The sequence below is a fragment of the Paroedura picta genome, chromosome 5, assembly GCF_049243985.1.
Source record: "Paroedura picta isolate Pp20150507F chromosome 5, Ppicta_v3.0, whole genome shotgun sequence".
Lineage (NCBI taxonomy): Eukaryota > Metazoa > Chordata > Lepidosauria > Squamata > Gekkonidae > Paroedura > Paroedura picta.
Window position 1 is genome coordinate 118635838 of NC_135373.1, and position 24506 is coordinate 118660343.

Consider the following 24506-nt stretch of genomic DNA (forward strand, 5'->3'; position numbering starts at 1 on the left):
AAACTTTTGCTACCACCATTCTGGCTGCTGTTAAGGCATACAATAACAACATATTCAATTCTTTGGGTATTTCATCTCTCGTTATACCTAATAGAAATAGTTCTGGTTTCTTTTTGAAGTTAACACCCAGCATTTTCTTAAGTTCTAAAGGTAAAGGTATCCCCCGGTGCAAGCACCGGGTCATGTCTGACCCTTGGAGTGACGCCCTCTAGCGTTTTCATGGCAGACTCAATACGGGGTGGTTTGCCAGTGCCTTCCCCAGTCATGACCGTTTACCCCCCAACAAGCTGGGTACTCATTTTACGGACCCCGAAAGGATGGAAGGCTGAGTCAACCTTGAGCCGGCTGCTGGGATCGTACTCCCAGCCTCATGGGCAAAGCTTTCAGATGGCTGCCTTACCACTCTGCGCCACAAGAGGCTCTTTCTTAAGTTCTACATATATTTTATTCCAAAATTTAACCGTCCTAGCTTGTTTTTAATGGTGAATGCTTGGCAGGCAGAGCAAGGATTTGTGGGAGGACAGGAAACGTGATAGGTGTCATTCATGCAACTCATCATAGGAGCAGCCTTCGGGGAGTACGTGCGAGAGAGATAACAAGATTCGGAAAATCGTCTGTTGTGACTGGCACCCTTCATGCTAAAGGCATAATACTGTCATCACAAACATTGTCAGAGTTGTTAGCGTACTCTAAGAATCTGGGAGAGGGATGGATCCGTGCATAAGCAACTCCGGTGTCTTGCTATGTTTGGTATATCAGTAAGATGCTTCGTGGCTACCTGCAGTTTAATGCTTGTCTGAAATGTGGAACAGGAGGAGAGTTTTACAGATACCATGAATAGGAATAATAGAATCATGCAACTAGAGCTGTAGGGAAGGGCGGTATAAAAATCTAAACAAACAAACAAATCAACTATAGAGTTGGAAGGGGCAACGCAGGCCATCTAGTCCAACCCCCTGCTCAAGGCAGGATCAGCCTAAATAATCCAGGACAAGTATCTGTCCAGCCGATACCTGAAGACTACCAGTGAGGGGGAGCTCACCACCTCCTTAGGCAGCCATTTTAGAGTGATAGATTTGGAAGGGTCTATAGAGGCCATGTAGTCCAACCCCCTGCTCAAGGCAGGATCAGCCTAAAGCATCCAGGATAAGGATCTGTCCAGCCACTGCTTGAAGACTGACAGTGAGGGGGAGCTCACCACCTCCTGAGGCAGTCCATTCCACTGCTGAACTACTCTGACTGTGAATTTTATTTCCTGATATCTGGCTGATATCGTTCTGCACATAGTTTAAACCCATTACGGCAGGTCCTACCCCCTCCTGCCAACGGGAACATTTCCCTGCCCTCCTCTAAGTGACAACCTTTTCAATACTTAAAGAAAGAAGTCCTGTCCCCTCTCCACCTCCTCTTCTCCAGGCTGAGCATTCCCAAGTCCCTCAGCCTTTCCTCACAGGGCTTGGTCCCCAGGCCCCGGATCATCCTTGTTGCTCTCCTCTGAAACATCTCAATTTTGTTCATGTCCTGTTTGAAGTGAGGCCTCCAGAACTGCACACAGGACTCCAGGCGGGATCTGACCTCTGCAGTATACAGTGGGACTGGAATGCCAGTCCTAAATGTGCCAGTCCCTGGAATTATAGCCCTTCTCCAGACTAATGAAATCAATTCCTCTGGAGAAAATGTCCACTTGGGAGAGTGGACTCCATAAGTGTTATTCTCCAAGGACGCCCCCCCCCCAGCCCCAAATCCCATCCACTACTGTATCCTTTCCCAAAGTCTCCAGGTATTTCCCAACCCAGAGCTAACCATGGGCTGGCCAAAAGACAAATCAGTGGGTTCTAGATCAAATCAAGCCTGAACTCACCCTATAAATGAAAATGAACAAACTGAGGAAATCGTATTTTGGTCATTCTATTAGAAGATAATAGAGTCACTGGAAAAGACTATAATGCTAAGAGAGCCATTCTGATGTAGTTAAGAGTGACGGCTTCCAATCTGGCGAACCAGATTTGATTCCCCGCTCCTCCACATTGAGCCATTTGGGTGACCTTGGGCTAGTCACAGCCCTGATAGTGTTGTTCTTACAGAGCAGTTTCTCTCAGAGTTCACTCAGTCCCATCTACCTCACAGGATGTCTGTGGTGTGGAGAGGAAGTGAAGGCAATTGTAAGCTTTGAGACTCATGAGGCCTGCTGGGTGATTCTGGACTACTCACAGTTCTCTCAGAGTTCTCTCAGCCCCACCTACCTCACAGAGTGCCTGTGGGCAGGGAAGGTGATTGTAAGCTGCCTTGAGACTCCTCCGGGTAGTGAAAAGCAGGGTTTATAAAGCAACTCATCTTCATAAATGGAAGGCAGCAGGAAAAGGGGAAGACCCAGCAGGAGATGGGTTGAGTCAATCAAGGAAGCCACATCCCTGAGCAAGGACTATTTTGGAGGTCATTAGTTTGTAGGGTCCCCAAATTAACTTAACAGTGTTTAGCAGGCACAGAGCATCTCCCTTCTCAAATACTTAAAGAGGGACAAGGTAGCCCTCTTTAAGTATTTGAAAGGTTTTCACTTGGAGGAGGGCAAGATGCTGTAGAGAAAAGGACACACAGTAATGGGTTTAAACTACAAGTACAACGATATAAGCTAGATATCAGGGAAATTTTTTTTTCACAGTCAGTGGAATAGGCTGCCTAAGGAGGTGGTGAGCTCCCCCTCACTGGCAGTCTTCAAGCAAAGGTTGGATACACACTTTTCTTGGATGCTTTAGGATGCTTAGGGCTGATCCTGTGTTGAGCAGGGGGTTGGACTAGATGGCCTGTGTGGCCCCTTCCAACTCTATGATTCTGTGATTCTGTGAAACAGTGTTGTGAAACAGCATACAGTTTTAACTATGTGACGAGGGAGCAGGATCCCTACTGAGGATGACCAACAAAGACCTTCAAACAGTTTTATTGCAGGAGAAAGAAATGCCTTGCCTGCCATTCTGCTTTGTTTATGTATTCAGGACATGCCCCTGTTTTGTTTTGTTTTGTTTTCCCAAGAGTAGGTGGATTTAATTGTGAGGCATCTAGTAAATGAATAATAATACACGGTTAGATGGTAGGATGTGCAGCATTTTGACGGTGAACCAACTTGGTAATTTTGTAGAGCCGAGACAGCTTCATGGGGATTCGAAGCGAAAACGCTGAAACAGGTTATCGTTGGCCTGCGAGAAGTGGTGTAATTCATAGCCATGTGCATTCTGAAATATTCTGTTTGGGTTTTTCCCCCCACTAGAACAGAATTTGAACCCAGTGGGATCTTTAAGACCAACGGAGTTCTGTTTGAGGGATAAGTTTTTGCATGCTTGAATAAAACTCCGGTTGCTTCCAGTCACTTTCTCTTTCCTCTCCCCACAACAAACACCCTGTGAGGGAGGTGAGGCTGAGAGAGCCCTGATAGTACTGAAGAAGAAGAAGAGTTGGTTCTTCTATGCTACATTTCTCTACCCGAAGGAGTCTCAAAGCGGCTTACATTTGCCTTCCCTTTCCTCTCCCCACAACAGACACCCTGTGAGGGAGGGGAGGCTGAGAGAGCCCTGAGATTACTGAAGAAGAAGAAGAGTTGATTCTTCTATGCCGCTTTTCTCTACCTGAAGGAGTCTGAAAGCGGCTTACATTTGCCTTCCCCTTCCTCTCCCCACAACAGACACCCTGTGAGGGAGGGGAGGCTGAGAGAGCCCTGATATTAACTGAAGAAGAAGAGTTGGCCCTGAGGTGTCACAATAAGGGTCAATGAATGAACGAACGAACGAACGAACGAACGAACGAACGAACGAACGAACGAACGAATGAATGAATGAATGAATGATGGAACGAATGAGCCTTGGTATAGCGGTTAAGAGCAGCAGCCTTAATCTAGAGAGGGACAGCTTCTATCCTGGAGAGCCAGCTTTGATTCCCTCTCCCGCACATGCAGCCAGCTGGGTGACCTTGGGCTAATCACAGTTGCGTTCGAACTGTTCTCAGAGATCGGTTCTGTCAGAGCTCTCTCAGCCCTACCTCCCTCACAGGGTGTCTGCGGAGGGGCAAAGAAGGGAAGGCGATTGCAAGCCACTTTGAGACTCCGTTGGGTAGTGAAGAGCAGGGTTTAGAAACCAACTCTTCTTCTTCCTTTCTGTCTCTGTGCTAAGGGATTAAAGATCCTTATCCTCACTTCCCCTTCTGCATTCCCACACTGGGATTTATTGCTGTCCCAATTAGATGCCCTTTTCACTCTATTCCCCACCCCACCCCAGAAGAAGCTGTGAGTGTTCCAACCCATTTTTATTTTTTTGAACTGGGTAAGAATGACACACAGGGGCTTCTGAAGCTAAGGTCTATGGGGAAATTGTGGAACGGCAGTAAACTCTTCTTAATTGAACTGAACACTTTAGAAGGCGCTTGACAGGTTTCCAACACGCAAACAGAAACGGCAGGTTATACTTATTTATACTGTAGTTCTACAACTTACCGGGTTGGAGGGTTGTTTTTTTTTTAAAACGTGATTTAAAAAAAAAATAGTTTACACCAAGGCAGGTTTAAAAATAATCAAAGAGCAGCTTGTTTCTTTTAATGGAAGGTCTTCATTGCAGGGTTGACCAGGGGAATATTGGTGCCAGGGACAGAAAAAACCCAAACGGTACTTTTCTCTAAACCCAAATCAACTAGGAAATTGTTCTATGTAAGGGACAGGCGTTCTCCACCTTTTTACCATTGAGAGACCCTTGAAACATTCCTCAGGCTTTGAGAAACCCCAGAAGTGGCACAATCGTGCAGAATAGGGTTGGGAAACAGAGCTGTGGACAGCCCCACCCAGGGCCCCTTCCCACCCCCTCCAGTCCCATCAGCCAACGTGCCCATATATGGTCAGATCATCTGATAAATGTTCAGAAATTTTTAAAATAATTGCAAAATTAATTGACTCCCACCCATTCGGGAAACTCTTCCAGGGCCATCAAGAAATCTCTCTGCAGTCCATTCCCTTGTATAAGACTGCCCATCTCCCAGGGATCCCATGGAATTACATCTCATCTCCAGACTACAGAGGCCAGTTCCCCAGGACAAAATTGATGCTTTGGGGCGTGGTCTCTTTGGTATTGTACCCTGCTGACTTCCCTGTTCTCCCCAAGCTCCATCCCTTTTCTCGTATGAATTTCGAGGAGTTTCTCAGCCTGGGATTCTGTTTGGGGGGGGGGGGTCATTGGGGCATGGACTTGGTGTCACTGCAGTGGACAGGTATTTGTGGATTTCCTGCATTCTGCAGGGTGATGGACTCAATTACGCTGGAGGTCCCTTCCAACTTTATGATTCTGTGATCACCCGTCTATTCTGTTTTGCTCTAATTCTTTTTCACCTTCTGTGAAAAGTGCAGAGCATAGGCCTTTTAAGGAGGACCAAAGTGCCTTCTATTTTGGAAGCCTCGTAAAATATTCAGCACACAAAAGTTCCCCTATGCACCCCTTCAGCCAGGGGTACGTGGCTTTGAGTGATCTGCTGCTGCAGCGTTTCCGACAGAATTGCTGAGGTCTTGGCTTACTGCGCGGAAGGTTTTTAGCAACTTGACCATGAGCTACAGCCTAAAGAAAAGGCTAATTCTCATTGTTCCGCTCCTGTCCCAGAAAAAAAATGGCCTTTGAAGAAATGTCTCATGGGCATTGTTTATTTGCATTCCCAGAAGTTGCCCAAAATGCTTCCAAGCTGCAAAGGCAGCAGTGTCCCTCCTGGAGGTAAAGGTTAATTGGCATCCGTAGTCAGCAGTTAGTTTTTCAGGTTGCCCGCTCCAGACAAGGAGTGTGGGAGATGATGGAAGTTGAAAGCCCTGTTTCCTACCTTTCTCAGTAGTCTGCTGCAGATAACCCTCCAAGCTTCTCTTTCCCCATGACGTTGCAGAGGGATAGCCAGAGGGTTCCCCTTAGGGGGCTGGATTGGGACTGAAGGGGCTGCTGCTTGCCGACCCTGATGTTATATTGATTTAGGCCTGATATGTTTTGGTAATGGACACAAGCATGTTTCTTCTTCTTCTTCATGCAAAAGCATACTGTGGTTCTTAGGAGACTAGTTTACGTTTCTAAGTATCCCAGTGTGTGTCTGATAGCTCCAAGAAACAAAAGGGCAACACTGGGAAAGGACCCCATGCCGAGGCACAATTAAGGGACAACATGCAACCCATGGGCCAGATGAAACTGGACTCTGTGGATGGAATAATAACATAGCAATACCTTTGGGGGAGATTAATTGGGTGCCGAACTCTGCTGCATGCTTATTAGGTGGCGTTTTTTTGAGACAATCGTACACTCTCCCCGGAGTATCATCACCCAGTACTGTTTTCCTTGAGGCCAGATACATTTTATTTTTATTTGGGCTGGGTTTTTTTTTAAGAAGACGCTAGAAAGCACTGTAAACTAGGGTTGTGCATGGCGGCATCCGACTTGGCTGTTCCAGCGCCGCTCTGCAGGGAGGGGGAAGGGAGGTGCACCAAGATACGCACCGGCACCTCCCCTCCCTCTCACAGCACGGTGCTGGCTGTGTTGGCCTGGAACAGCTGATTTGGAAGCTGCCACGCACAACCCTACCATGAACCGGCTCTTTCATTAGCATTCCCATTTGGCTGTTTTTGACGGGAGGCCTCCAGCCATTTGCAGTCCTTGCTCACTAATGCTCAGTTGATTGGCAGGTAGAAACTGGGGCCATAGTGGGGGCACAGTCACCCTGGCTATCTTACCCACAGAATTTCTGGCAATTGCTAGGGCTACCTTGTCACTTCAGAGAACTCTAGGAATCACCAGGAACTCTATGGTTAAAACTTCCAGTAAGTCACTGAGACCTTATTTTTCTTTTTAATTTTTTAATCTTTTAAATTTGTTCTTCCAGGATGCTGCCCTACCACCATTCCCACTGGTTGCCAGTTCCTTCCTTCCTTCCTTCCTTCCTTCCTTCCTTCCTTCCTTCCTTCCTTCCTTCCTTCCTTCCTTCCTTCCTTCCTTCCTTCCTTCCTTCCTTCCTTCCTTCCTTCCTTCCTCTGAATAGTAGAACCGTAGTAGAGTTGCCAGCTCTAGGTTGGGAGCAGCTGAGCTGGGAATGGGCATAATTTGAGGTGGGGAGAGATCTCAATGGAGTATAATGCTACCCTCCAAATCAATTTCTCCAAGGGAACTGATCTCTGTCAGCTGGAGATGAGTTGTAAAACCAGGCGATCCCTAACCCAGAGTATGGCATGCTAAGAATATCGGCAGCTGTTGCTGCTACTAATCGTATTAAACATTCTAGTCCTCAAAAATGCAAAGGCAATGTTATATGAGGTTTGCCACTCGAATTAACCAACAGCACGGTAGCATTTTGAGTCTGATGCAATGTAATCATGAATTTCCTGCATTCTGCAGGGGGTTGGGCTAGATGCCCCTATGGATTCTGTGATTCTAATGCTTACCTGAAATTTTTTATATTTTTATGTCCTGTATTTTAAAAGTAAACTGTTTGTTTCTGGCGTTCTCCTTTTTCTACCAGCTGCAACGACATTAACCAGCATGCCACAAGAAGCCATTGACTTACTCCTGAAACCCCAAACATCCATCCACAAAAGGAGGCTGCCCTTTGTGCCTCTGCATGAGTCTCTGTTTCAACTGTATTTCCTTGTCATCAGCTTCTGCAAAGGGACAGTCATACTGCTGCCCCTCTTCACTGGGTAGGATTTGAGCGCTCAATCATTCCAGCTAAACCACCCCCCTCAGCAGAGCCTGCATGAGTCACTGTTCTGGATTTCCCTCCTACTACCTAGGAGGCATTCTCAGAAAAAAAAAAACATGACTCATGCTGGAGGGGATCGCTTTGCAGCTTGGCAGGTAGCTCACACGTTCACAGTCTTAAGCGCAAACCTCCTAGACTAGGAAATGAAGTATTCGTCTCCTTTTTTGAGTCTGGGAAAACAGAGCGCTGCGACTCCATCCAGGCATGCAAGTTGCCTTGTAGCTGAATAAGACAGTGCCGAAAAGCACAGAACAAACTGACCCCTGTCACTTTCTTGGTTCCCTTCCTCCCGTATGTAGCGCATAGTTAGCATCTCTTGCCCTTTCTCCCTTTGAAGAGGCTTCCAGCTCCCCTCGCCCCCCCCCCAAACGCTTGAGCAGCTTCCCTGTGTGGAAATTTATAGCCGTGGCCTCTGTACGTTAAACACTGCTGTATTTTACAAGGTGTTAAGCTGTGGCTCAAAGTCAGAGGCCTGGGGTTGTTTGACTGCAGGGTTTTTCCTCCCTTCCCCCTGCAAGAGAAAGAGGGAAGGAACCGTCTTTCAGCTTGGCGGAGAGGTAGACCTTTTGAGGCTGTCCAGGGCACCCAGTAGTCATTGAAATACCAGTAGCAGCCGCCTTACGATCCTGCAGTTCTTCAAGAACCAGAATGGCTTCTCCCTCGTTTGCCATTGTTCGGGCAAGTGGTCTGCCACGTCTTGCCATGTACTCCCTCTCCCTCTCCCTCTCCCTCTCCCTCTCCCTCTCCCTCTCCCTCTCCCTCTCCCTCCACACGTTTTTATAAATAAACAAACAAATCTTTAAATTTTTTCTTCTATCCCAGTGAGGCTCGGGGCGGGTAGCACCAGTTCATAAAATACAATAAACTTCAAAATCATATTTTACTGGTAAAACATTTCAGAATCTAGCCCTGCCCGCCAATGGGTTAGATATTAAATATTCAGCAGGGCATCCTTTTGGGGCAGATGTATTTCTTTCACCTTTCTTCCAAAAAGCTCTCCTTTGTTTGGGCCTTGCTGTGAGGCTGAGTGGTCGAATTGAGGGGGATATTATGGGTTGTTGCCAGAGGACAATAGCAGCATGCTTGTTTTAATCAAGCGACGTGAGTTCCCAGTGTGAGAGGGAAAATTCTGTCTAGGACTTATGCTAGATCCCAGGAACTCTGCTGGCCCCCAGATCCATGACCCCCCCCAATGTTCCCTTTATCAGGGCCATCTTAACAGTATTATAGGCCCCTGGGCAAAGCAGTACACTGGGGCCCTTTCTACATAACTATTCACACACCCTTAACATTGGGAACCCCCTGAAACATTCTTCAGGCTTCGAGAAACCCCAGAAGTGGTGAGATCGTACAGAATATGGTTGGGAAGCGGAGCTGTGGACACGCCCACCTGGAGCCCCTCCCCTTCCCACCCCCTCCAAGCCCCTCATTGGCCATTTTGCGGGGGGAGGAGTCAACATGACCATATATGGTCATATCACCCTATAAATATATTTTTTAATTTAAATATAATAAAAATTAATTCCCACCCATTCAGAAAATTTTCCAGGGCCATCAAAGAACCCCAGGGCTTCATGAAACCCTGGCTGAGAAAGGCTAGTCCACAGGGATAAAAACTTACATTTTCAATAAAATTAAACTTGTATCTATCATATAAAACCAGTGTTTAAACACTGGGGGGGGGGGGAGACACGCTACACAGCAAAGATTAATCAGCACAAACATTTGGGCCATATAACATGAGCCTTGAACTCCTGTAGAAGAAAAAGAGTTGGTTTTTATACCCCACTTTTCACTGCTCGAAGAAGTCTCGAAGTGGCTCACAGTCACCTGCTCTTCCTCTCCTCAGAGTATTCTGGCAATACCCAACCCCGTTCCATCCGCAGGACATTTGGCACCATCGATTTCTGTTTACAGCGCAAAAAAGTAAAAAGGGACATGCCCTGATAGCCCATTGGCATTCACATTTTGGCACGTTCTGCCGCATGAAAGAATATTTGTGGGGATGTAGCGAATAATATAATGAAAGGTTGTCACTTGGAGGAGGGCAGGATGCTGTTTCTGTTGGCTGCAGAAGAAAGGATGCACAGTAATGGGTTTAAACTACAAGTACAACGATATAGGCTAGATATCAGGAAAAAAGGTTCACAGTCAGAGTAGTTCAGCAGTGGAATAGGCTGCCTAAGGAGGTGGTGAGCTCCCCTCACTGGCAGTCTTCAAGCAAAGGTTGGATACACACTTTTCTTGGATGCTTTAGGATGCTTAGGGCTGATCCTGCGTTGAGCAGGGGGTTGGACTAGATGGCCTCTATGCCCACTTCCAACTCTATGATTCTATGATTCTATGATCCTGCGTTGAGCAGGGGGTTGGACTAGATGGCCTGTATGGCCCCTTCCAACTCTATGATTCTATGATTCTATGATTCTATATCCTTCGTGTGGCAGCGGACGATTCATTTCTACTGCGCATTATGGACATGAGATTTCATCTTAGCCCCCATACAAGAAAGGAGCTGACTTATCACATTTCGCATCGAAGTGACATTCTCACCTTCTGTGACATCACAGTTAATCAGCCAATGACTGCTAGGAAAGTGGTCGAAGGGGTAGGCAGGAGAGAGCAAAGAAGGGTGTTTCTTTTTTTTTTCAAGGCCTGTTACGTAAAAGATTAATTCATTGTAGCCCAGAGAAGAAAGTACAGCTTTTCAGTGGTCCCTGTACAGGGAGAGCATGCCGCTTCTGCCCGTGTTTTCAGAGGAGGAAAAATGCCTGGGGTGATGGATGTGACTTGCCTCCATTCCCACAATAGCCCTCAGCCAACGATGACCCTTGCACTCCAGTGCCTAAATTTAATTTCACAAAGGAACAGCTATGCCGTAAGCATCCTCATCCGCAGGTCAGGGCTCGGGGGACTCGCTTGTGAGATACAGGGGGATGGATATTCGAGGGGAAGACGGAGTGGCTTAGATAGAGAAACTAGGACATTTTTTTTTTCTAGAGGAAATTCATTCCTGAAGTTCAGCGAGTTGATTTTTTTTTCTCCTCCGGGCCTTTCTTTCTCCTCCAGCACTAGGCAGAGAGATGGTCTGGCAATGAATTTCCAGGTGGAGCAGCCTTCCAGGTGGTGTGAAGAGGCAGAGTGGTCTTGTGGTTAGAGGTGGCATTCCCCGTGCCTCCTCCTTTAGAGGCCCTGGATGCCCATCCATCTAGGCAGCTGATCTCTCCTGAGGCCGGTGGGCAGTGGGTACTGGGTGTGGATTGGTGGGTTGGGAGGGGATGGATGGATGGATGGATGGACGGCATTATGCTGCCTGTAGTGTAAACTTTGTTTTTTCCCCTATTTTATGGGCGTAATTGTAAACTCCCTCGAGCCAGCACATCTGGGAGTGTCGGTTAATAAAATTAATGAATGAATACCTTCTGGATGACCTTGGGCCCATCACAGTGTGTTAAGATTTTATGGGATTGTTACTATAGGGGGATGTGTTTATAGTATGTTTTATTGATGTGATATATTGTGAACTGCTGCGAGCCAGCTGTGCTGGGAGTGGCGGTATAGAAGTAAAATAAATAAATAAATCATTTTCAGACCCCTTAACGTAGAGAAAATTGGGGTCCGATAGCTTGCTCTCCTTGATTTGCAGAAGATTTTGTAAGAATTCAAGGGCCAGTGTGGGTTCCCAGGGAAAGGGAAGGGATCCCCAAACTGTGAAAGAGAATGGGTTATTGTGCCAGGAGAAATGAGTGCATTAAATAGTTAATTATTTCCGAGAGTTGTAATGCCCACATAGGAGTCAACTTGCTGTGCCTTTCTAGAGTTGGTCATCCTGCCTCATCTCTGCACTGCGTTTACCTAAGAGAAGTAAAGTCAAGGATTTTTAGCTCACTCTTAGCTTAGGCCTCTTTTAGCCTATCTCATTGGTCAAATAGCCAGCGTCCCACAGGGACGCTGGAACCTGAAAAGAGCTCCTAAAAGAACCAGGGCCAAAAAAAAAATAAAATGGAGAATGGCTACTCTAGACAGATAATAGGATCCCTACCCAACTGTGTGTGAATTCAGTAAAAGATGCTGCTAGTCAAGACATACCAGAGTACAAGAGTTCACCCCAACTCAAAACTATTTGGTTACCTGGACAGCTGAGAGCTTCCCATGTTTTTGGAGATGGTTGCTTGTTGCTTCTCTCCCTGAGTCATTGTTCTGGCTTGCCTCCATCCAGTGATTAGCACAGCTCCATGACTCATACAGAAACATGAGAGGCGGGAATGGACTCCCCCGAGGATGGGTAATTCTGCCTTTTCTATATGCAAAAGTAACCTTTTTTCAGATAAAATATCCCTCCAGTATTAACTTGCACACACAAAAAGGGAGGGGGAGATATGCTTCCGCTGCCTTACATCGAGTCACGGCATTGATCCACTTTGCTCAGTCTTGCTTACCTACACGGGCAATATTGTTTACCCAATCGGAAGTCTCTGGTAGAGAAAAGTCTTTGCCACTTCCCTTCTCACTGATATCCTTCTACTAGAGAGGCTCAGGGCTCAGGAGAGCCAGTTTGGTCTAGTGGTTAAGAGTGCAGACTTCTAATCTGGCATGCTGGGTTCGATTCTGCACTCCCCCACATGCAGCCAGCTGTGTGACCTTGGGCTCGCCATAGCACTGATAAAACTGTTCTGACTGAGCAAGAAGGAGAACCCCACCACCTCCCGAGGAAGCCTGTTCCACTGAGGAACCGCTCTGTCAGGAACTCCTTCCGGATGTTTAGATGGAATTCCTTTTGCATTAATTTCAACCCATTGGTTCTGGTCTGACCCTCTGGGGCAACAGCAAACAACTCTGCCCCATCTTCTGGGTGACAGTCCTTCAAGGTAGCTTTCATATCGCCTCTTAGTCGTCTTCTCTGCAGGTGGCATCCTTGCCAGTTAGCTTCCCCCAGGTGTTCATTTACGGGGGAGACAAATGCTTTCCAAGCCTATTAAAGTAACCTTCCAGCACCACACTGCGAATTAATTTGCATCCCACCCTGGGGAAACATAGCAGCACAGCGGTATTCGTGTTTGGGGAACAGCAAAATGGGGTCCGGACCAGCCGCTGCCTTGGGAAAGCTCAGGTCTCTTAGCAGATGGGGGAAGTTTGTGTTTTCCAGAGCCACAAAGTTTGTTGTAGAAGGTACAGCAGTGCCACCTGGTGTTCACTGAGAGACATCTCCATGCAGAGCGGTAGAACTCAATACTTTTCAAAGTGAAGATACAAGGCAAGTCCTGTGAGGAAAGGCTGAGGGGCTTGGGAATGCTCAGCCTGGAGAAGAGGAGGTTGAGAAGGGACAGGATGGCTCCCTTGAAGGATTTGAAAGTCCTAGGAGGAAAGGCTGAGGGACTTGGGAATGCTCAGCCTGGAGAAGAGGAGGTTGAGAAGGGACAGGATGGCTCCCTTGAAGGATTTGAAAGTCCTAGGAGGAAAGGCTGAGGGACTTGGGAATGTTCAGCCTGGAGAAGAGGAGGTTGAGAAGGGACAGGATGGCTCCCTTGAAGGATTTGAAAGTCCTAGGAGGAAAGGCTGAGGGACTTGGGAATGTTCAGCCTGGAGAAGAGGAGGTGGAGAGGGGACAGGATGGCTCCCTTGAAGAATTTGAAAGTCCTAGGAGGAAAGGCTGAGGGGCTTGGGAATGAACAGCCTGGAGAAGAGGAGGTGGAGAGGGGACAGGATGGCTCCCTTGAAGAATTTGAAAGTCCTAGGAGGAAAGGCTGAGGGGCTTGGGAATGAACAGCCTGGAGAAGAGGAGGTGGAGAGGGGACAGGATGGCTCTCTTGAAGGATTTGAAAGTCCTAGGAGGAAAGGCTGAGGGGCTTGGGAATGAACAGCCTGGAGAAGAGGAGGTGGAGAGGGGACAGGATGGCTCCCTTGAAGAATTTGAAAGTCCTAGGAGGAAAGGCTGAGGGACTTGGGAATGTTCAGCCTGGAGAAGAGGAGGTTGAGAAGGGACAGGATGGCTCCCTTGAAGGATTTGAAAGTCCTAGGAGGAAAGGCTGAGGGACTTGGGAATGTTCAGCCTGGAGAAGAGGAGGTTGAGGGGATATGATTAAGTGAAGGTTATCCCTTGGAGGAGGACAGGACCCACAGTAATGGCTTTAAATACGTGTAGGATGGCACCAGCTAGATATGAACTCTATGGTTCTTTAACTGGATAGAACTTTACGGGCAGCTGACGTCTTCTTACCCCGGCTTCATCTGGAGGTGCAGCCGAGTAGAAGACAACTATGCCATGACCCTTCTTGTTCATCAAGCCAGCCTGCTGTTTTGTTTTGCTTTATTTTGGGGTATCTGGACCCTGCTACTGTAGTCTCCAATTCAAAATTGGGGATGATACTGAAGTAGGGATGCCAGTCTCCAGGTGGGACTTGGGAATCTCCTGGAATTATAGCACATCTCCAGGCGACAAAGATCAGTTCTTTGGAGAAGAACTGGAGAAAATGGCTGCTTTGGAGGGTGGACTCCATAGCACTATACTCCACTGAGGTCCCTCCGTGCCCCAAATCCGTCCCACTCCTGGCTCTGCCCCCAAAGTCTCCAGGTTTTCCCCAACTCTGGGCTGGCCAAGCTATGTCTCCAGGCAACAAAGGTCAGTTCCCCTGGATATGTTACATCCTGTTTATGAAAGTTTATGTTACATACTGTTGGTACTATACATCGTTCCATGTAATTTGTATTATATAATGTTCAATGTAAACCGCCCAGAGCTGCAACGAAATGGGCGGTATAAAAATCTAAATAAATAAATAAATAATAAATTAATAATAAAATAAAATGACCGCTCTGCAGGGTGGACTCCGTAGCATTATCCTCTACTGAGGTCCCTCCCTGCCCCAAATCCTGCCCATTTAGTCGGGGTGCCCAAACTGTAGCTCTCCAGATGTTCGTGAACAACCACTCCCCTGAGGCCCTGCCAGCACAGGCAGTTGGTTTGTGGGAATTGTAGTCCATGTACATCTGGAGAGCCACAGTTTGGCCATCCCTGAAAGAATAAAATAGAATAAAAATAGAACACCCGGGTCTTCTTCAGGGACTCCCAAGAGCCAGCTGAAACCTATGAGGTGCACTCAGCGGTTCTTCTTAACTTTGTTAAATTTCTGACTGAAATCACTGCAAGCTCAAGGACCCAGAGTCTCCTCGAATTCCTGTCTTTCCCTCTGCTGCAGTTAAATATTACAATTCTCCTGGCGCTCCCAGTGACCTTTTGAGGGTAGAGTCCTTGCCGACTCCTTTATTATTTGCCTTCCCTTCTGTATAATCTTATGTTACCCAAACTCCTGATGCATATTACATTTCCCCTTCCTGTCCCTCACCTGGCGCCCCCTTCCAAGTGCTAAGCCGAAAGCAAAGACTTGAGGCTTGTTTAAGAACTAAAATATTGTCGTAAAGATCCCAACCCCCCTTTCTATGGCCTTTGAGAGGGATCATTAACTCTCAGGTCTTCCCAGACTATCGAGTCCATCTGGTCCTAAAAATCATCCCCTCTCAAGGATGGAGCCTCTTGATGAGGCCTTTGTGGAGAAATGGCCCAATCCTGTGAACGGCAAATATGGTTTGATGTCCTTATAACTGTTCCTCCCTCAAGAGAGACAGGAGAAGAAGGATTCAGATTCAGAGTATCTTTATTGGCATAAAAAGAAGGAGGGAATGTTACATTTGGCTCATCTGGTTTTTTGATCAAAACGGTACATGGGATTAGACCTCAGCAGTCTGCGATCAAACGCTTTTTTATCTGTTTGCTACTTTTGCAACCAATAAAAAGTCTGTTTAGGAACACAAATCCATTGCTTTCTACTGTATATAAGTTGGAGCTGTTCAGGGATTTCTTGGTTCAGTTGGTCTCGGTTCAATCCTTCTTGTCCCATGCTCGAGTCCTAATAAAGAGCTCAGATCGCTTCCAGTCTCCATGTCCACCTCTGAACCCACAGTGAATCACTCCTTATTACTGCCTATTTTGAATTCCGTGCCTGCGTGGTTGTGCCCGCTGTCATGCCGCTGCCGGCACCGCCCTCCCCCCCACGCGGCGCTGGCTGCGCCCGGAGGGAACGTCCGCTTTGGCGGCCGAATCGCACAAGCCTAGTCAGAACCCCTTTGGAGGTTGAATGACCTTTTCGTAGGGATCACAGCAGGGCAAGCAGTTTGGCCAGGGGGGGTGCCATCTACACAACAGCCTTACAGGGTAGATCGAGATGGAGCGTTCGTCTGTCTGGAGCAGCGGAAAAGAACGAGATCGGCGTGGTGGGACAAGAGGCAGAACTGAACTGAGAAACCCCAGAAAAAAATACAATCATGAACAATGGATCTTCACACCATTGGTCAGTTTCGGTTTAATTTCTATGAAAGAACCCTTGCCTAATTTTATGGTCGGGAGTCACCACAACATGAGGGACTGTATTTAAAGGGTTGCAGCATTAGAAAGGTTGAGAACCACTGGTGTACACCCTTGTACGTCAATGTACAATGCTGGAACTGAATTTTGGCGTTCCTGGAACCCACCCGCCTCTTCCCACCCTCATTGAACCAGACCTGTCCTCCCCCTCCCCGGGAACGGAACGTTTAGTTCGGTGTTCACAGGCGGCAGGGACACGGTTCCATTCCCATAAGTCATAAACTTGCAAGCTACGTATTACCTGTTGAGCAACTCTGTTTATTTTCCCATTGATTGGAGTCACACCAGCCTTTTGCAGATGTTTGGGTGGGGGATTTTAATCTCATTTTTACAGCGTCCGTTTGAGACAACATGCAGTGCGGGGACGCACGCGTGGTATGGATCAGTCCAAGGTCCGTCCGCCCACGGCAGTATGTCTTTTCCGCTCAGCAGACCACCAGATAAGTTCACAAATGGGCCCTTCCCCTTCTCCAGGTTTCCCACTAGCTGGAATTCAGAGTGAAGAGGTTTGAAAAGTTTTGCCAAGTCCAGGCCTGGAAATTCTTGGAGATTTGGGGTTGGCAGCTAAAGGAAGGAGGCTTTAGGAAGAGAGGGACATCTGGATGTATACTGCAGCCTTTCTCAGCATTTTTTACTGTTTAGAAACCCCTGAACGTATCCTGACTGGTGAACCGTTCCATAAATAAGCTGCTCTTACTGTTAGGAATCATCTTTTCATGATATCATCCTAGGACAGCCTCTCTAAACTGACTGCTGAGGAGCCTCTAAAACATTCTTCAGGCTTTGGGAACCCCCAGAAGTGGCATGATCGTGCAGAATATGGTTGGGAAGCAGAGCTGTGGACACGCCCACTCAGGGCTCCTCCCCTTCCCACCCCCTCCAGGCCCATCATTGGCCATTTGGGGAGGGGCGGGTGAGTCAACGTGCCCCAATATGGTGATATCACCTGATAAATGTGGAACAAATTTAGAAAATGTGCAAAAATTAATTAAGTCTCACCCATTCAGGAAACCCACCCAGTGAAGAAAGCCTGGTATAATGCCATGCGATCCACCTTCCAGCAATTTTCTCCATAGAAACCGATCACCATGGTCTGGAAATCAGTTAAAAATCATGCCGAATACGATTAGGAAGCATAGCTGTGGACATGCCCACCCAGGGCTCCTCCCCTTCCCACCCCCTTCAGGCCCATCATTGGCCATTTGGGGAGAGGTGGGTGAGTTGACTTGCTCTTATATGGTAATATGGTCACTGGCAGTCTTCAAGCAAAGGTTGGATGCACACTTTTCTTGGATGCTTTAGGATGTTTAGGGCTGATCCTGCGTTGAGCAGGGGGTTGGACTAGATGGCCTGTATGGCCCCTTCCAACTCTATGAATCTGTGATTCTATGATTCTATATCACCTGATAAATGTTGAATTTTTTTTTAAGCTGATACATATTCCATCAGTATTACGATCAATGCCCGGATTATGTGGACTGATTTTTAAAGATATTTAGTATACCGCCATTTTGTACTTGTATTTATATCTGCTTAAATTGTTCTATTAGGGTACTTTTAATTGATATTGCTGTTTCCTTGTTTCTGTGAACCATCACGAACCAGTTCCTGGGAGTGACGGTATAAAAATACAAAGATAAATAAAAATGTATAAAAATTAATTAAATCCCACCCAATCAGGGAACCCTTCCCCGGGATGTCAAGAAAGCCTTGTATAATGCCACTCAACCCACCTAACAGCAATTTTCTCCAGGGTAACTGATCACCATTGTTTGGAAATCAAGTTAAAATTCTGGGAGAACTCTAGGCCCCACCTGGAGGTTGGCAGCTCAATACTCAAAATCTCCCTCCTTCCTTCTGCATGTTCCTATATTGTCAGTGTTTTGGGGAATTAACTGATCTTGTTGCTTTATGGTTCTGATTCAGTCGTGTCCTTACTGGCATTTTTGCCCATTAGGACACGATTGTTGGGAAACTTGGTGTCCATTTCCCTGTTAATTGTCTGTCTCCGGGAGATAACTGCCGTTTTACCCCAACCGGGAGTTCCCTCGGCAGAAACTGGAACACTCAAATTGATATTCGCCGAATTCATTAGCGTTCGTACTAGAGGCACACTTCCTCAATACGTGGGAATTTTCGTTTAGCTCTAATGGCTAAGCCCTATCAGTAGGGCCTGCATGAATTTGCCCAGTTCTTGTTTGTTTTTGCTTTTAAGCAAACAACTATCACTGCATCCGATGACAGTGAATTCTATAATTTAATTATTGTTTGTCTGTAGCTGTGTTTCACTTGTCTGCCCTGAATGTCCTCCATGTCTGGCTGTCTGTTACGACAGACCTTTTGTGTTCTTTCATTTTAAAAAACATTGAATTAAAAAAAAGAAAAGAAATCAAGTTTCTAGTCCTTAGGGCTGTGAATAGAAGGTTGGAGGAAATGTGGTAGGATCTCCAAAGCCAACAGTCATGAGGGAGGGAGGGGGGCTTGTTTGCTTCAACATCTTGTCCCTCCTCAAAATAAGAACACATTTCTTTAGAGAAGCAAATACTGCTAAGTCGGAACAGCTTTATCAGTGCCGTGGCGAGCCCAAGGTCACCCAGCTGGCTGCATGTGGGGGAGTGCAGAATCGAACCTGGCTCGCCAGATTAGAAGTCCGCACTCCTAACCACTACGCCAAGCTGGTTCTCAGTGTCAATCAGTGAACAAACAAACACACACACAAATCACTTACACAACAATAATGCATACACTCCCACCCACAGCATACACAATCCTGTATAACCCTCAAAAATGGATGGGAAAGAATACACTGGCAGATAAGAATCTGTGACTTGGCCCTGGCTGATTGGAATATTATATTCTGGAGGAAATTCCTCTTGAGGGATTTCAAAGCATTTCCGCTTCTCTGAAAGTTTTCTGCTGCCCCTTGTAACAGGCAGGTTCTTTTCAATATAAATTTGGAGGAGCAGTGCCAGGATTGCTAATTTGAATTTAGGAAACAGGTTAATCTCAGGGCTCTCTCAGCCTCACCCACCTCACAGGGTGTCTGTTGTGGGGAGAGGAAGGGAAGGCGAATGCAAGCCGCTTTGAGCCTCCTTCGGGTAGAGAAAAGCAGCACATAAGAACAAGCTCGTCTTCTTTTTCTTCTTCTTCATATTTTCTTTTGTCCTTTATTTAACGGAACCTCGGGCTACATTTCTGGATAAAAACCTAACACTTATTAATCAAATGGTTAAGCTTTTCTTTGATCCAGAGTCTTTAATTACCTATGATGTAGCACTCATTGTTTTGTCCATAAAAAGATTAGGGCCAAATTGTCGATGATGTTAGCCAAGTCTGACTCTTGGCGCCCAAGATGTGTTTGATTTTGCAGTTGAGAGAATGCCCAAGCACTGAGATCTGGTAATGTTTTTGAAAGATTGCCCTCCCCCTTGCTGGGCAAAATGATAAACTATGGAAGAGAGACAACAAAACCAGAGTCCAATAGCACCTTTAGGTCTTAAAGGTGCAATTGGACTCTAATTTTGTTGTGCTGCTTCAGAGCAACATAGCTACCCATTTGAATCTATGGAAGAGAGGTTGGCCATTTGGTGAACAATGGGATCATGTGTGTAGGAGAGCGCCATCTAGTGGGCTCTTGGTTGAGGCACTGCAGAGACTTCTCATTTCCCCATTCCAAATGGGCATTTTTAAAATAAAACATTTACTTCGTAAAATGAATGAGCTAAACTTTCTCAAAGCTTTACTAAATTAAGTCATTCCCCCTGGCTTTTGTTTAGCAGATCGGCCCCTCTGTGAAGTGCTGAGAAGCACCTTATGATGCTTTCACTCTTGTTTCAAAGCATGCCTCCGTGTCAAACAAATGGAGAGTTTATTTTATTTAAACGCTCGGGTTTATTTTTGGACAGCCTCGCCCGCAACACTTGACGGCCCTTAGCAGCTACGATCTCCAAAGCAAATTCTGGGGGGGGGGGGGGGGAAATGGAAGAGCTTGAGAATTCTTACCAGGTTTGGGGGGGTGGGTTTTTTTTTCTGTTATTGTCATGTTTCTTTTGTTATCCCTAAAACCTTTAAATACCGCCATTTAGGAGGAGGGAAAAAAAGTATAAAGCTGATTGGGGGTCCTGCTATAACCAACTGACAGCAGTAAAAGCAAACCCAAAGACTGTCCAAGATCAAAAGATTTCTGGTGGGTAGCCAGCTTAGTCCGTAATAGCAAAAGTCCCCAGGATATAAGCTTTTGGGACTCAAAGCTCACTTCATCACATACAAGAAAGAATGAAGATCCATCTGTGCTTATATCCAGGTCAGAAGGTTGGGGAGTTGTTTGGAGTCAGGGTGCAGAGATACGATATAAAAAGCAATCCTGGCTCATTGCCCCTCCGCATCCCAGCTCCAGCAGAACCTGGGACTTTCTGCGTGCCAAGAAGATGTTTAGCACCAAATTGTAGCCCCTCCCCATTCTAAGTTGTTCGGTTGCCAATATACTCTAGCCTTTTGTGGCTTAAAGGAAGGAAAGAACACCCAAAGAGTGAGGGAGAGACTTGCTGTGTACAGGGAGAGCGGGGGTCCCCAACATGGTGCCCATGGGCACCCCCCCCCCCAAGAGCCATCCTAGTGCCCACCAAGAATGTTGGAAGACTCAAGCCATAGGGCTAATCATGACAGGCTCATGAGTTCCTTCTGTGGCTGTGAACATGCTTGCCCTGGAAATCCAGAACCAATCCAGGATCTCAGGAGTTGGGATTTTTGGTTGGTTTAAATAAAAATGACAAAATATTTCCTCCACAGGCAGCCAGCTGGGCGACCTTGGGCTAGTCACAGCCCTGATAGGGCTGTTCTCAGAGAGCTGTGCTTCCCAACAATATTCTGCACGGTAGCGCCCCTTCTGGGGTTTTTTGAGACCTGAAGAATGTTTGAGGGGTTTCTCGGTGGTAAAAAAGTTGAGAAAAGCTGGTCAAGGCACTCAAGCACCCTGAGACAGGACTTTCCCTTTGAGTACTCTAGTTCCTGCTAGCAAAGGCTTTTGGGGTTCTCCGTGAGCTAGTTCCTGCTGGCACCCGCTCCCCTCTTCCTCCCGCCACTGGGGGCTCACATCTGCTATCTGGCGCAATCGATGCGTTGAGGAAAAGATCTCTGTCATTATTCTTTCTTTTTTCCCAGCCCCGTTCCGGCGAGCTGTTTGAGCTCGCCAATTTGCAACCATCTGGATCTGAAGAATTAAAAGATCCACGGAGAAGACAAAGGGTGGATTCTCAAACAGGGTGGGGCAGAGGGGGGGGATCTCGCTAAATTCAGTGTCTAATTTAAAGGGGTGTGTGTGTGGAAGAGCCCCGTTATAGACCTGTCATTCCTTCCATCTGCCACTCTTGAAATGAAAGGAAATGTTCTTTTCTTTCTTGTTTAAAGAGTTGTTTTGTAACGGATTCTTCTATTTTCGTCCGTTTGTGGGGGGGGGGGACGTTCTCCTCCCCTGCTCCCTTCCATTAGCGAATATCAAGGGAGGTTCGATGACAGCAGCATTTCCGGTCCCACAGGAAATTCCTAACCCTTGACAATATCTTTTCATCTCAAATTGGGATAAGAAAGAGTCTTAAGATCTCCCGTAATGGGAAGAAAAGGGAAGTTTCCCCCCCCACTTCACATTGTCCCAAAATAGCCCATCTAGTGCTGCCTAAATATATCCAAATGGAGGTGGTAAAAATACCATCCAGTCCTGGGGAAAGGGGAATTGATTGATTATAGCACCAGGCATTTAGATTCCAAGGTAACCCTAAGGGAGGATAGAGTTTCAAAACATCAAGGCTTGCATTTCTTTGTTTTATTTCAACTGAAAATTGGACGGGATCACAAGAATCATTAGTTACTGCATTATGCAGGGGGGCTGGACTAGATGACCCTTTGGAACCCTTCCAGTTCTGCATTTCTGTGTGCTGCTGGGTGTTGCACAGAAATGAAAATAAGGTGCAGGCCCTCCATTCAAGCAGCAGAGGGGAAAGGAGAGCCGTTAGAATGACTTACTCCCAGGGCAATAAAATCACAGTCCAGTAGCGCCGTTTAAGACCAACAAAGATTTATTCAAGGCGTGAGCTTTCGAGTGCAAGCACTCTTCGTCTGAGGAAGCATGCTTGCACTCGAAAGCTCACGCCTTGAATAAATCTTTGTTAGTCTTAAAGGTCCTACTGGACTCTGATTTTATTGTGCTACTTCAGACCAACACGGCGACCCATTTGAAATTACTCCCAGGGGTTCTTACATCCTGCTTTTCACTCCAGTGGGGTTCCAGAATGGTTTTCGACAATGCTAGCCCCGCCTCTGTTTTGAAGGAATAGGCTGCCTAAGGAGGTGGTGAGCTCCCCCTCACTGGCAGTCTTCAAGCAAAGGTTGGATACACACTTTTCTTGGATGCTTTAGGATGCTCTGGGCTGATCCTGCGTTGAGCAGGGGGTTGGACTAGATGGCCTGTATGGCCCCTTCCAACTCTATGATTCTGTGAGTCTATGATTCTATGACTTTGACTAGCAATTGAAAACAGTTTTATTCATGACCGCTTTTTGATTCACTCTTCTATCAGTGAGCAGTTCTGAATTATTGAGTTTTAACTTGCGGTTTTCATGTGTTTTATTGTCTTTTATGATTATTTCCATTATAAAAGCTACCTCGAGTTCCTGCTGTGGGCGAGATAATCCTTTTCCCATGCCATTTTATTTTAGGATGCTTAGGGCTGATCCTGCATTGAGCAGGGGGTTGGACTAGATGGCCTGTATGGCCCCTTCCAACTCTATGATTCTATCCTGACAACAACCCTGTAAAGTAGGTGTGATCTGGCACTCCACTGGTAGCCAGAGCAGGTAAGGACCTGTGCATTCTGTGCTAGCTGTAATTTCCGGTTCAGAGCCAAAGGGGAGCCCTATGTATTAACGAGTTACAGTCATCCATCTTGAAGGTGACCCTTGCAAGGATTACAGGACCCTAGTGTTGAATTATTCCATGCAAGCGGCCCAGGGTTCTGAGCTTCACTGCTAGAATACAAATGTGATTTTAAAAAGCAGAATTATGAACAGAATGTTTCCCAAATGATACGGTTCACAAGTCACCATGGTGGCATGCACAAGCCTGGAGAGGGGGGGGGGGACAGGACCAAAGAAACCTCCGAGTTAAGACTCCAAAGTCGTCAACAACTGTCTCCCCCATCCAAGAACCCCTGTGGTGCTTTTTCCAAGAAGCGTGTCAGAGAAATGCAGAGAAACATGTTTTCGTCCCCACTTAATCTTATTTTGGGGGGGGGATCCCCAGGGAGGCTTGCTGGAGAGTCTAAAGTGACCCGTTATTTCCACAGAAACTCGCCGGCATGTGCCGCAGGAGGCTTTTCAGGGAGCCCAGGGAGGGAGTGGCAGGAGGAGAAGAGAAGGAGCTGTGTTTACTTTTAATTTTGTTTTAAGACGCTTGGCCGGGGAGTTCGTGATGTGACTTGGAAACCAGATCGCCTCCTGATTTACGGCTTTGCCTGTTATTCGAGAAAGGCCGCAGACCCAGCTGCCTAGCTCCTTGTGTCCTTGCTGCTCGCTCATGGTGGGCGACGGCCCTGTGGTCTTTCGCCATGGTCTCTCCTCTTCTCCCTTTGCAGAGATCTTGAGCACTGGAATATGCAGAACGGCTAACGTTGGCACCCATTAATAAGGGACCTGGAAGTGGGCCACTAATAGGGACCTGGAAGTGGGGAGGCCAGCCTCCAGGGGGCACTCCAGAATCACAGCTCCTTTCTGGGCTGCTTTGGAAGATGGGCTGTAGGGCATGGTTCTCCACGGAGGTCCCTGTCCATCCCCAATTCTGCAGAAGTTTCCCAACCTTTATGTTGGAACGTTCAGTTGTGACATTGGGAGATTTCCAGATCCCACCTGGAGGTTGGCAACCATAGGAGAGAGAATATCGACACAATACAAGGCAGTGAGCCAGCTTGAAGAAGAAAAAGAATAGTTGGGTTTTATACCCAGCTGTTTGCTGCCGGAAGGAGCCTCAAAGGCGGCTTACAATCGCCTTCCCTTCCTCTCCCCACAACAGGCACCCTGTGAGGTAGGTGGGGCTAAGGGAGCTCTGACAGAACTGTTCTGTGAGAACAGCGCTATCAGGACTGTGATGAGCCCAAAGTCACCCAGCTGGCTGCATGTGCAGGAGGAAGGAATCAGACCCGGCTCGCTAGAGTAGAAGCCACCACTCTTAAACATGACACCAAGCTCTTCATCGCTACTTCTATCTGATGACTTTTGTCTCTCAGAAGCTTATTGCTTGGCAACTTATCCCTGAAAATGCTACTAGACTCAAATCTTAGCTGTCCTAATGCCAG

General features: G+C 46.9%; 1 protein-coding gene across 2 annotated transcripts in view; it reads left to right on the forward strand.

Annotated features, from left to right (window-relative positions):
- PDE3A (phosphodiesterase 3A) overlaps positions 1-24506 on the forward strand; it is a 273848-nt gene that overhangs the window by 213675 nt on the left and 35667 nt on the right. The window lies entirely within an intron of this gene.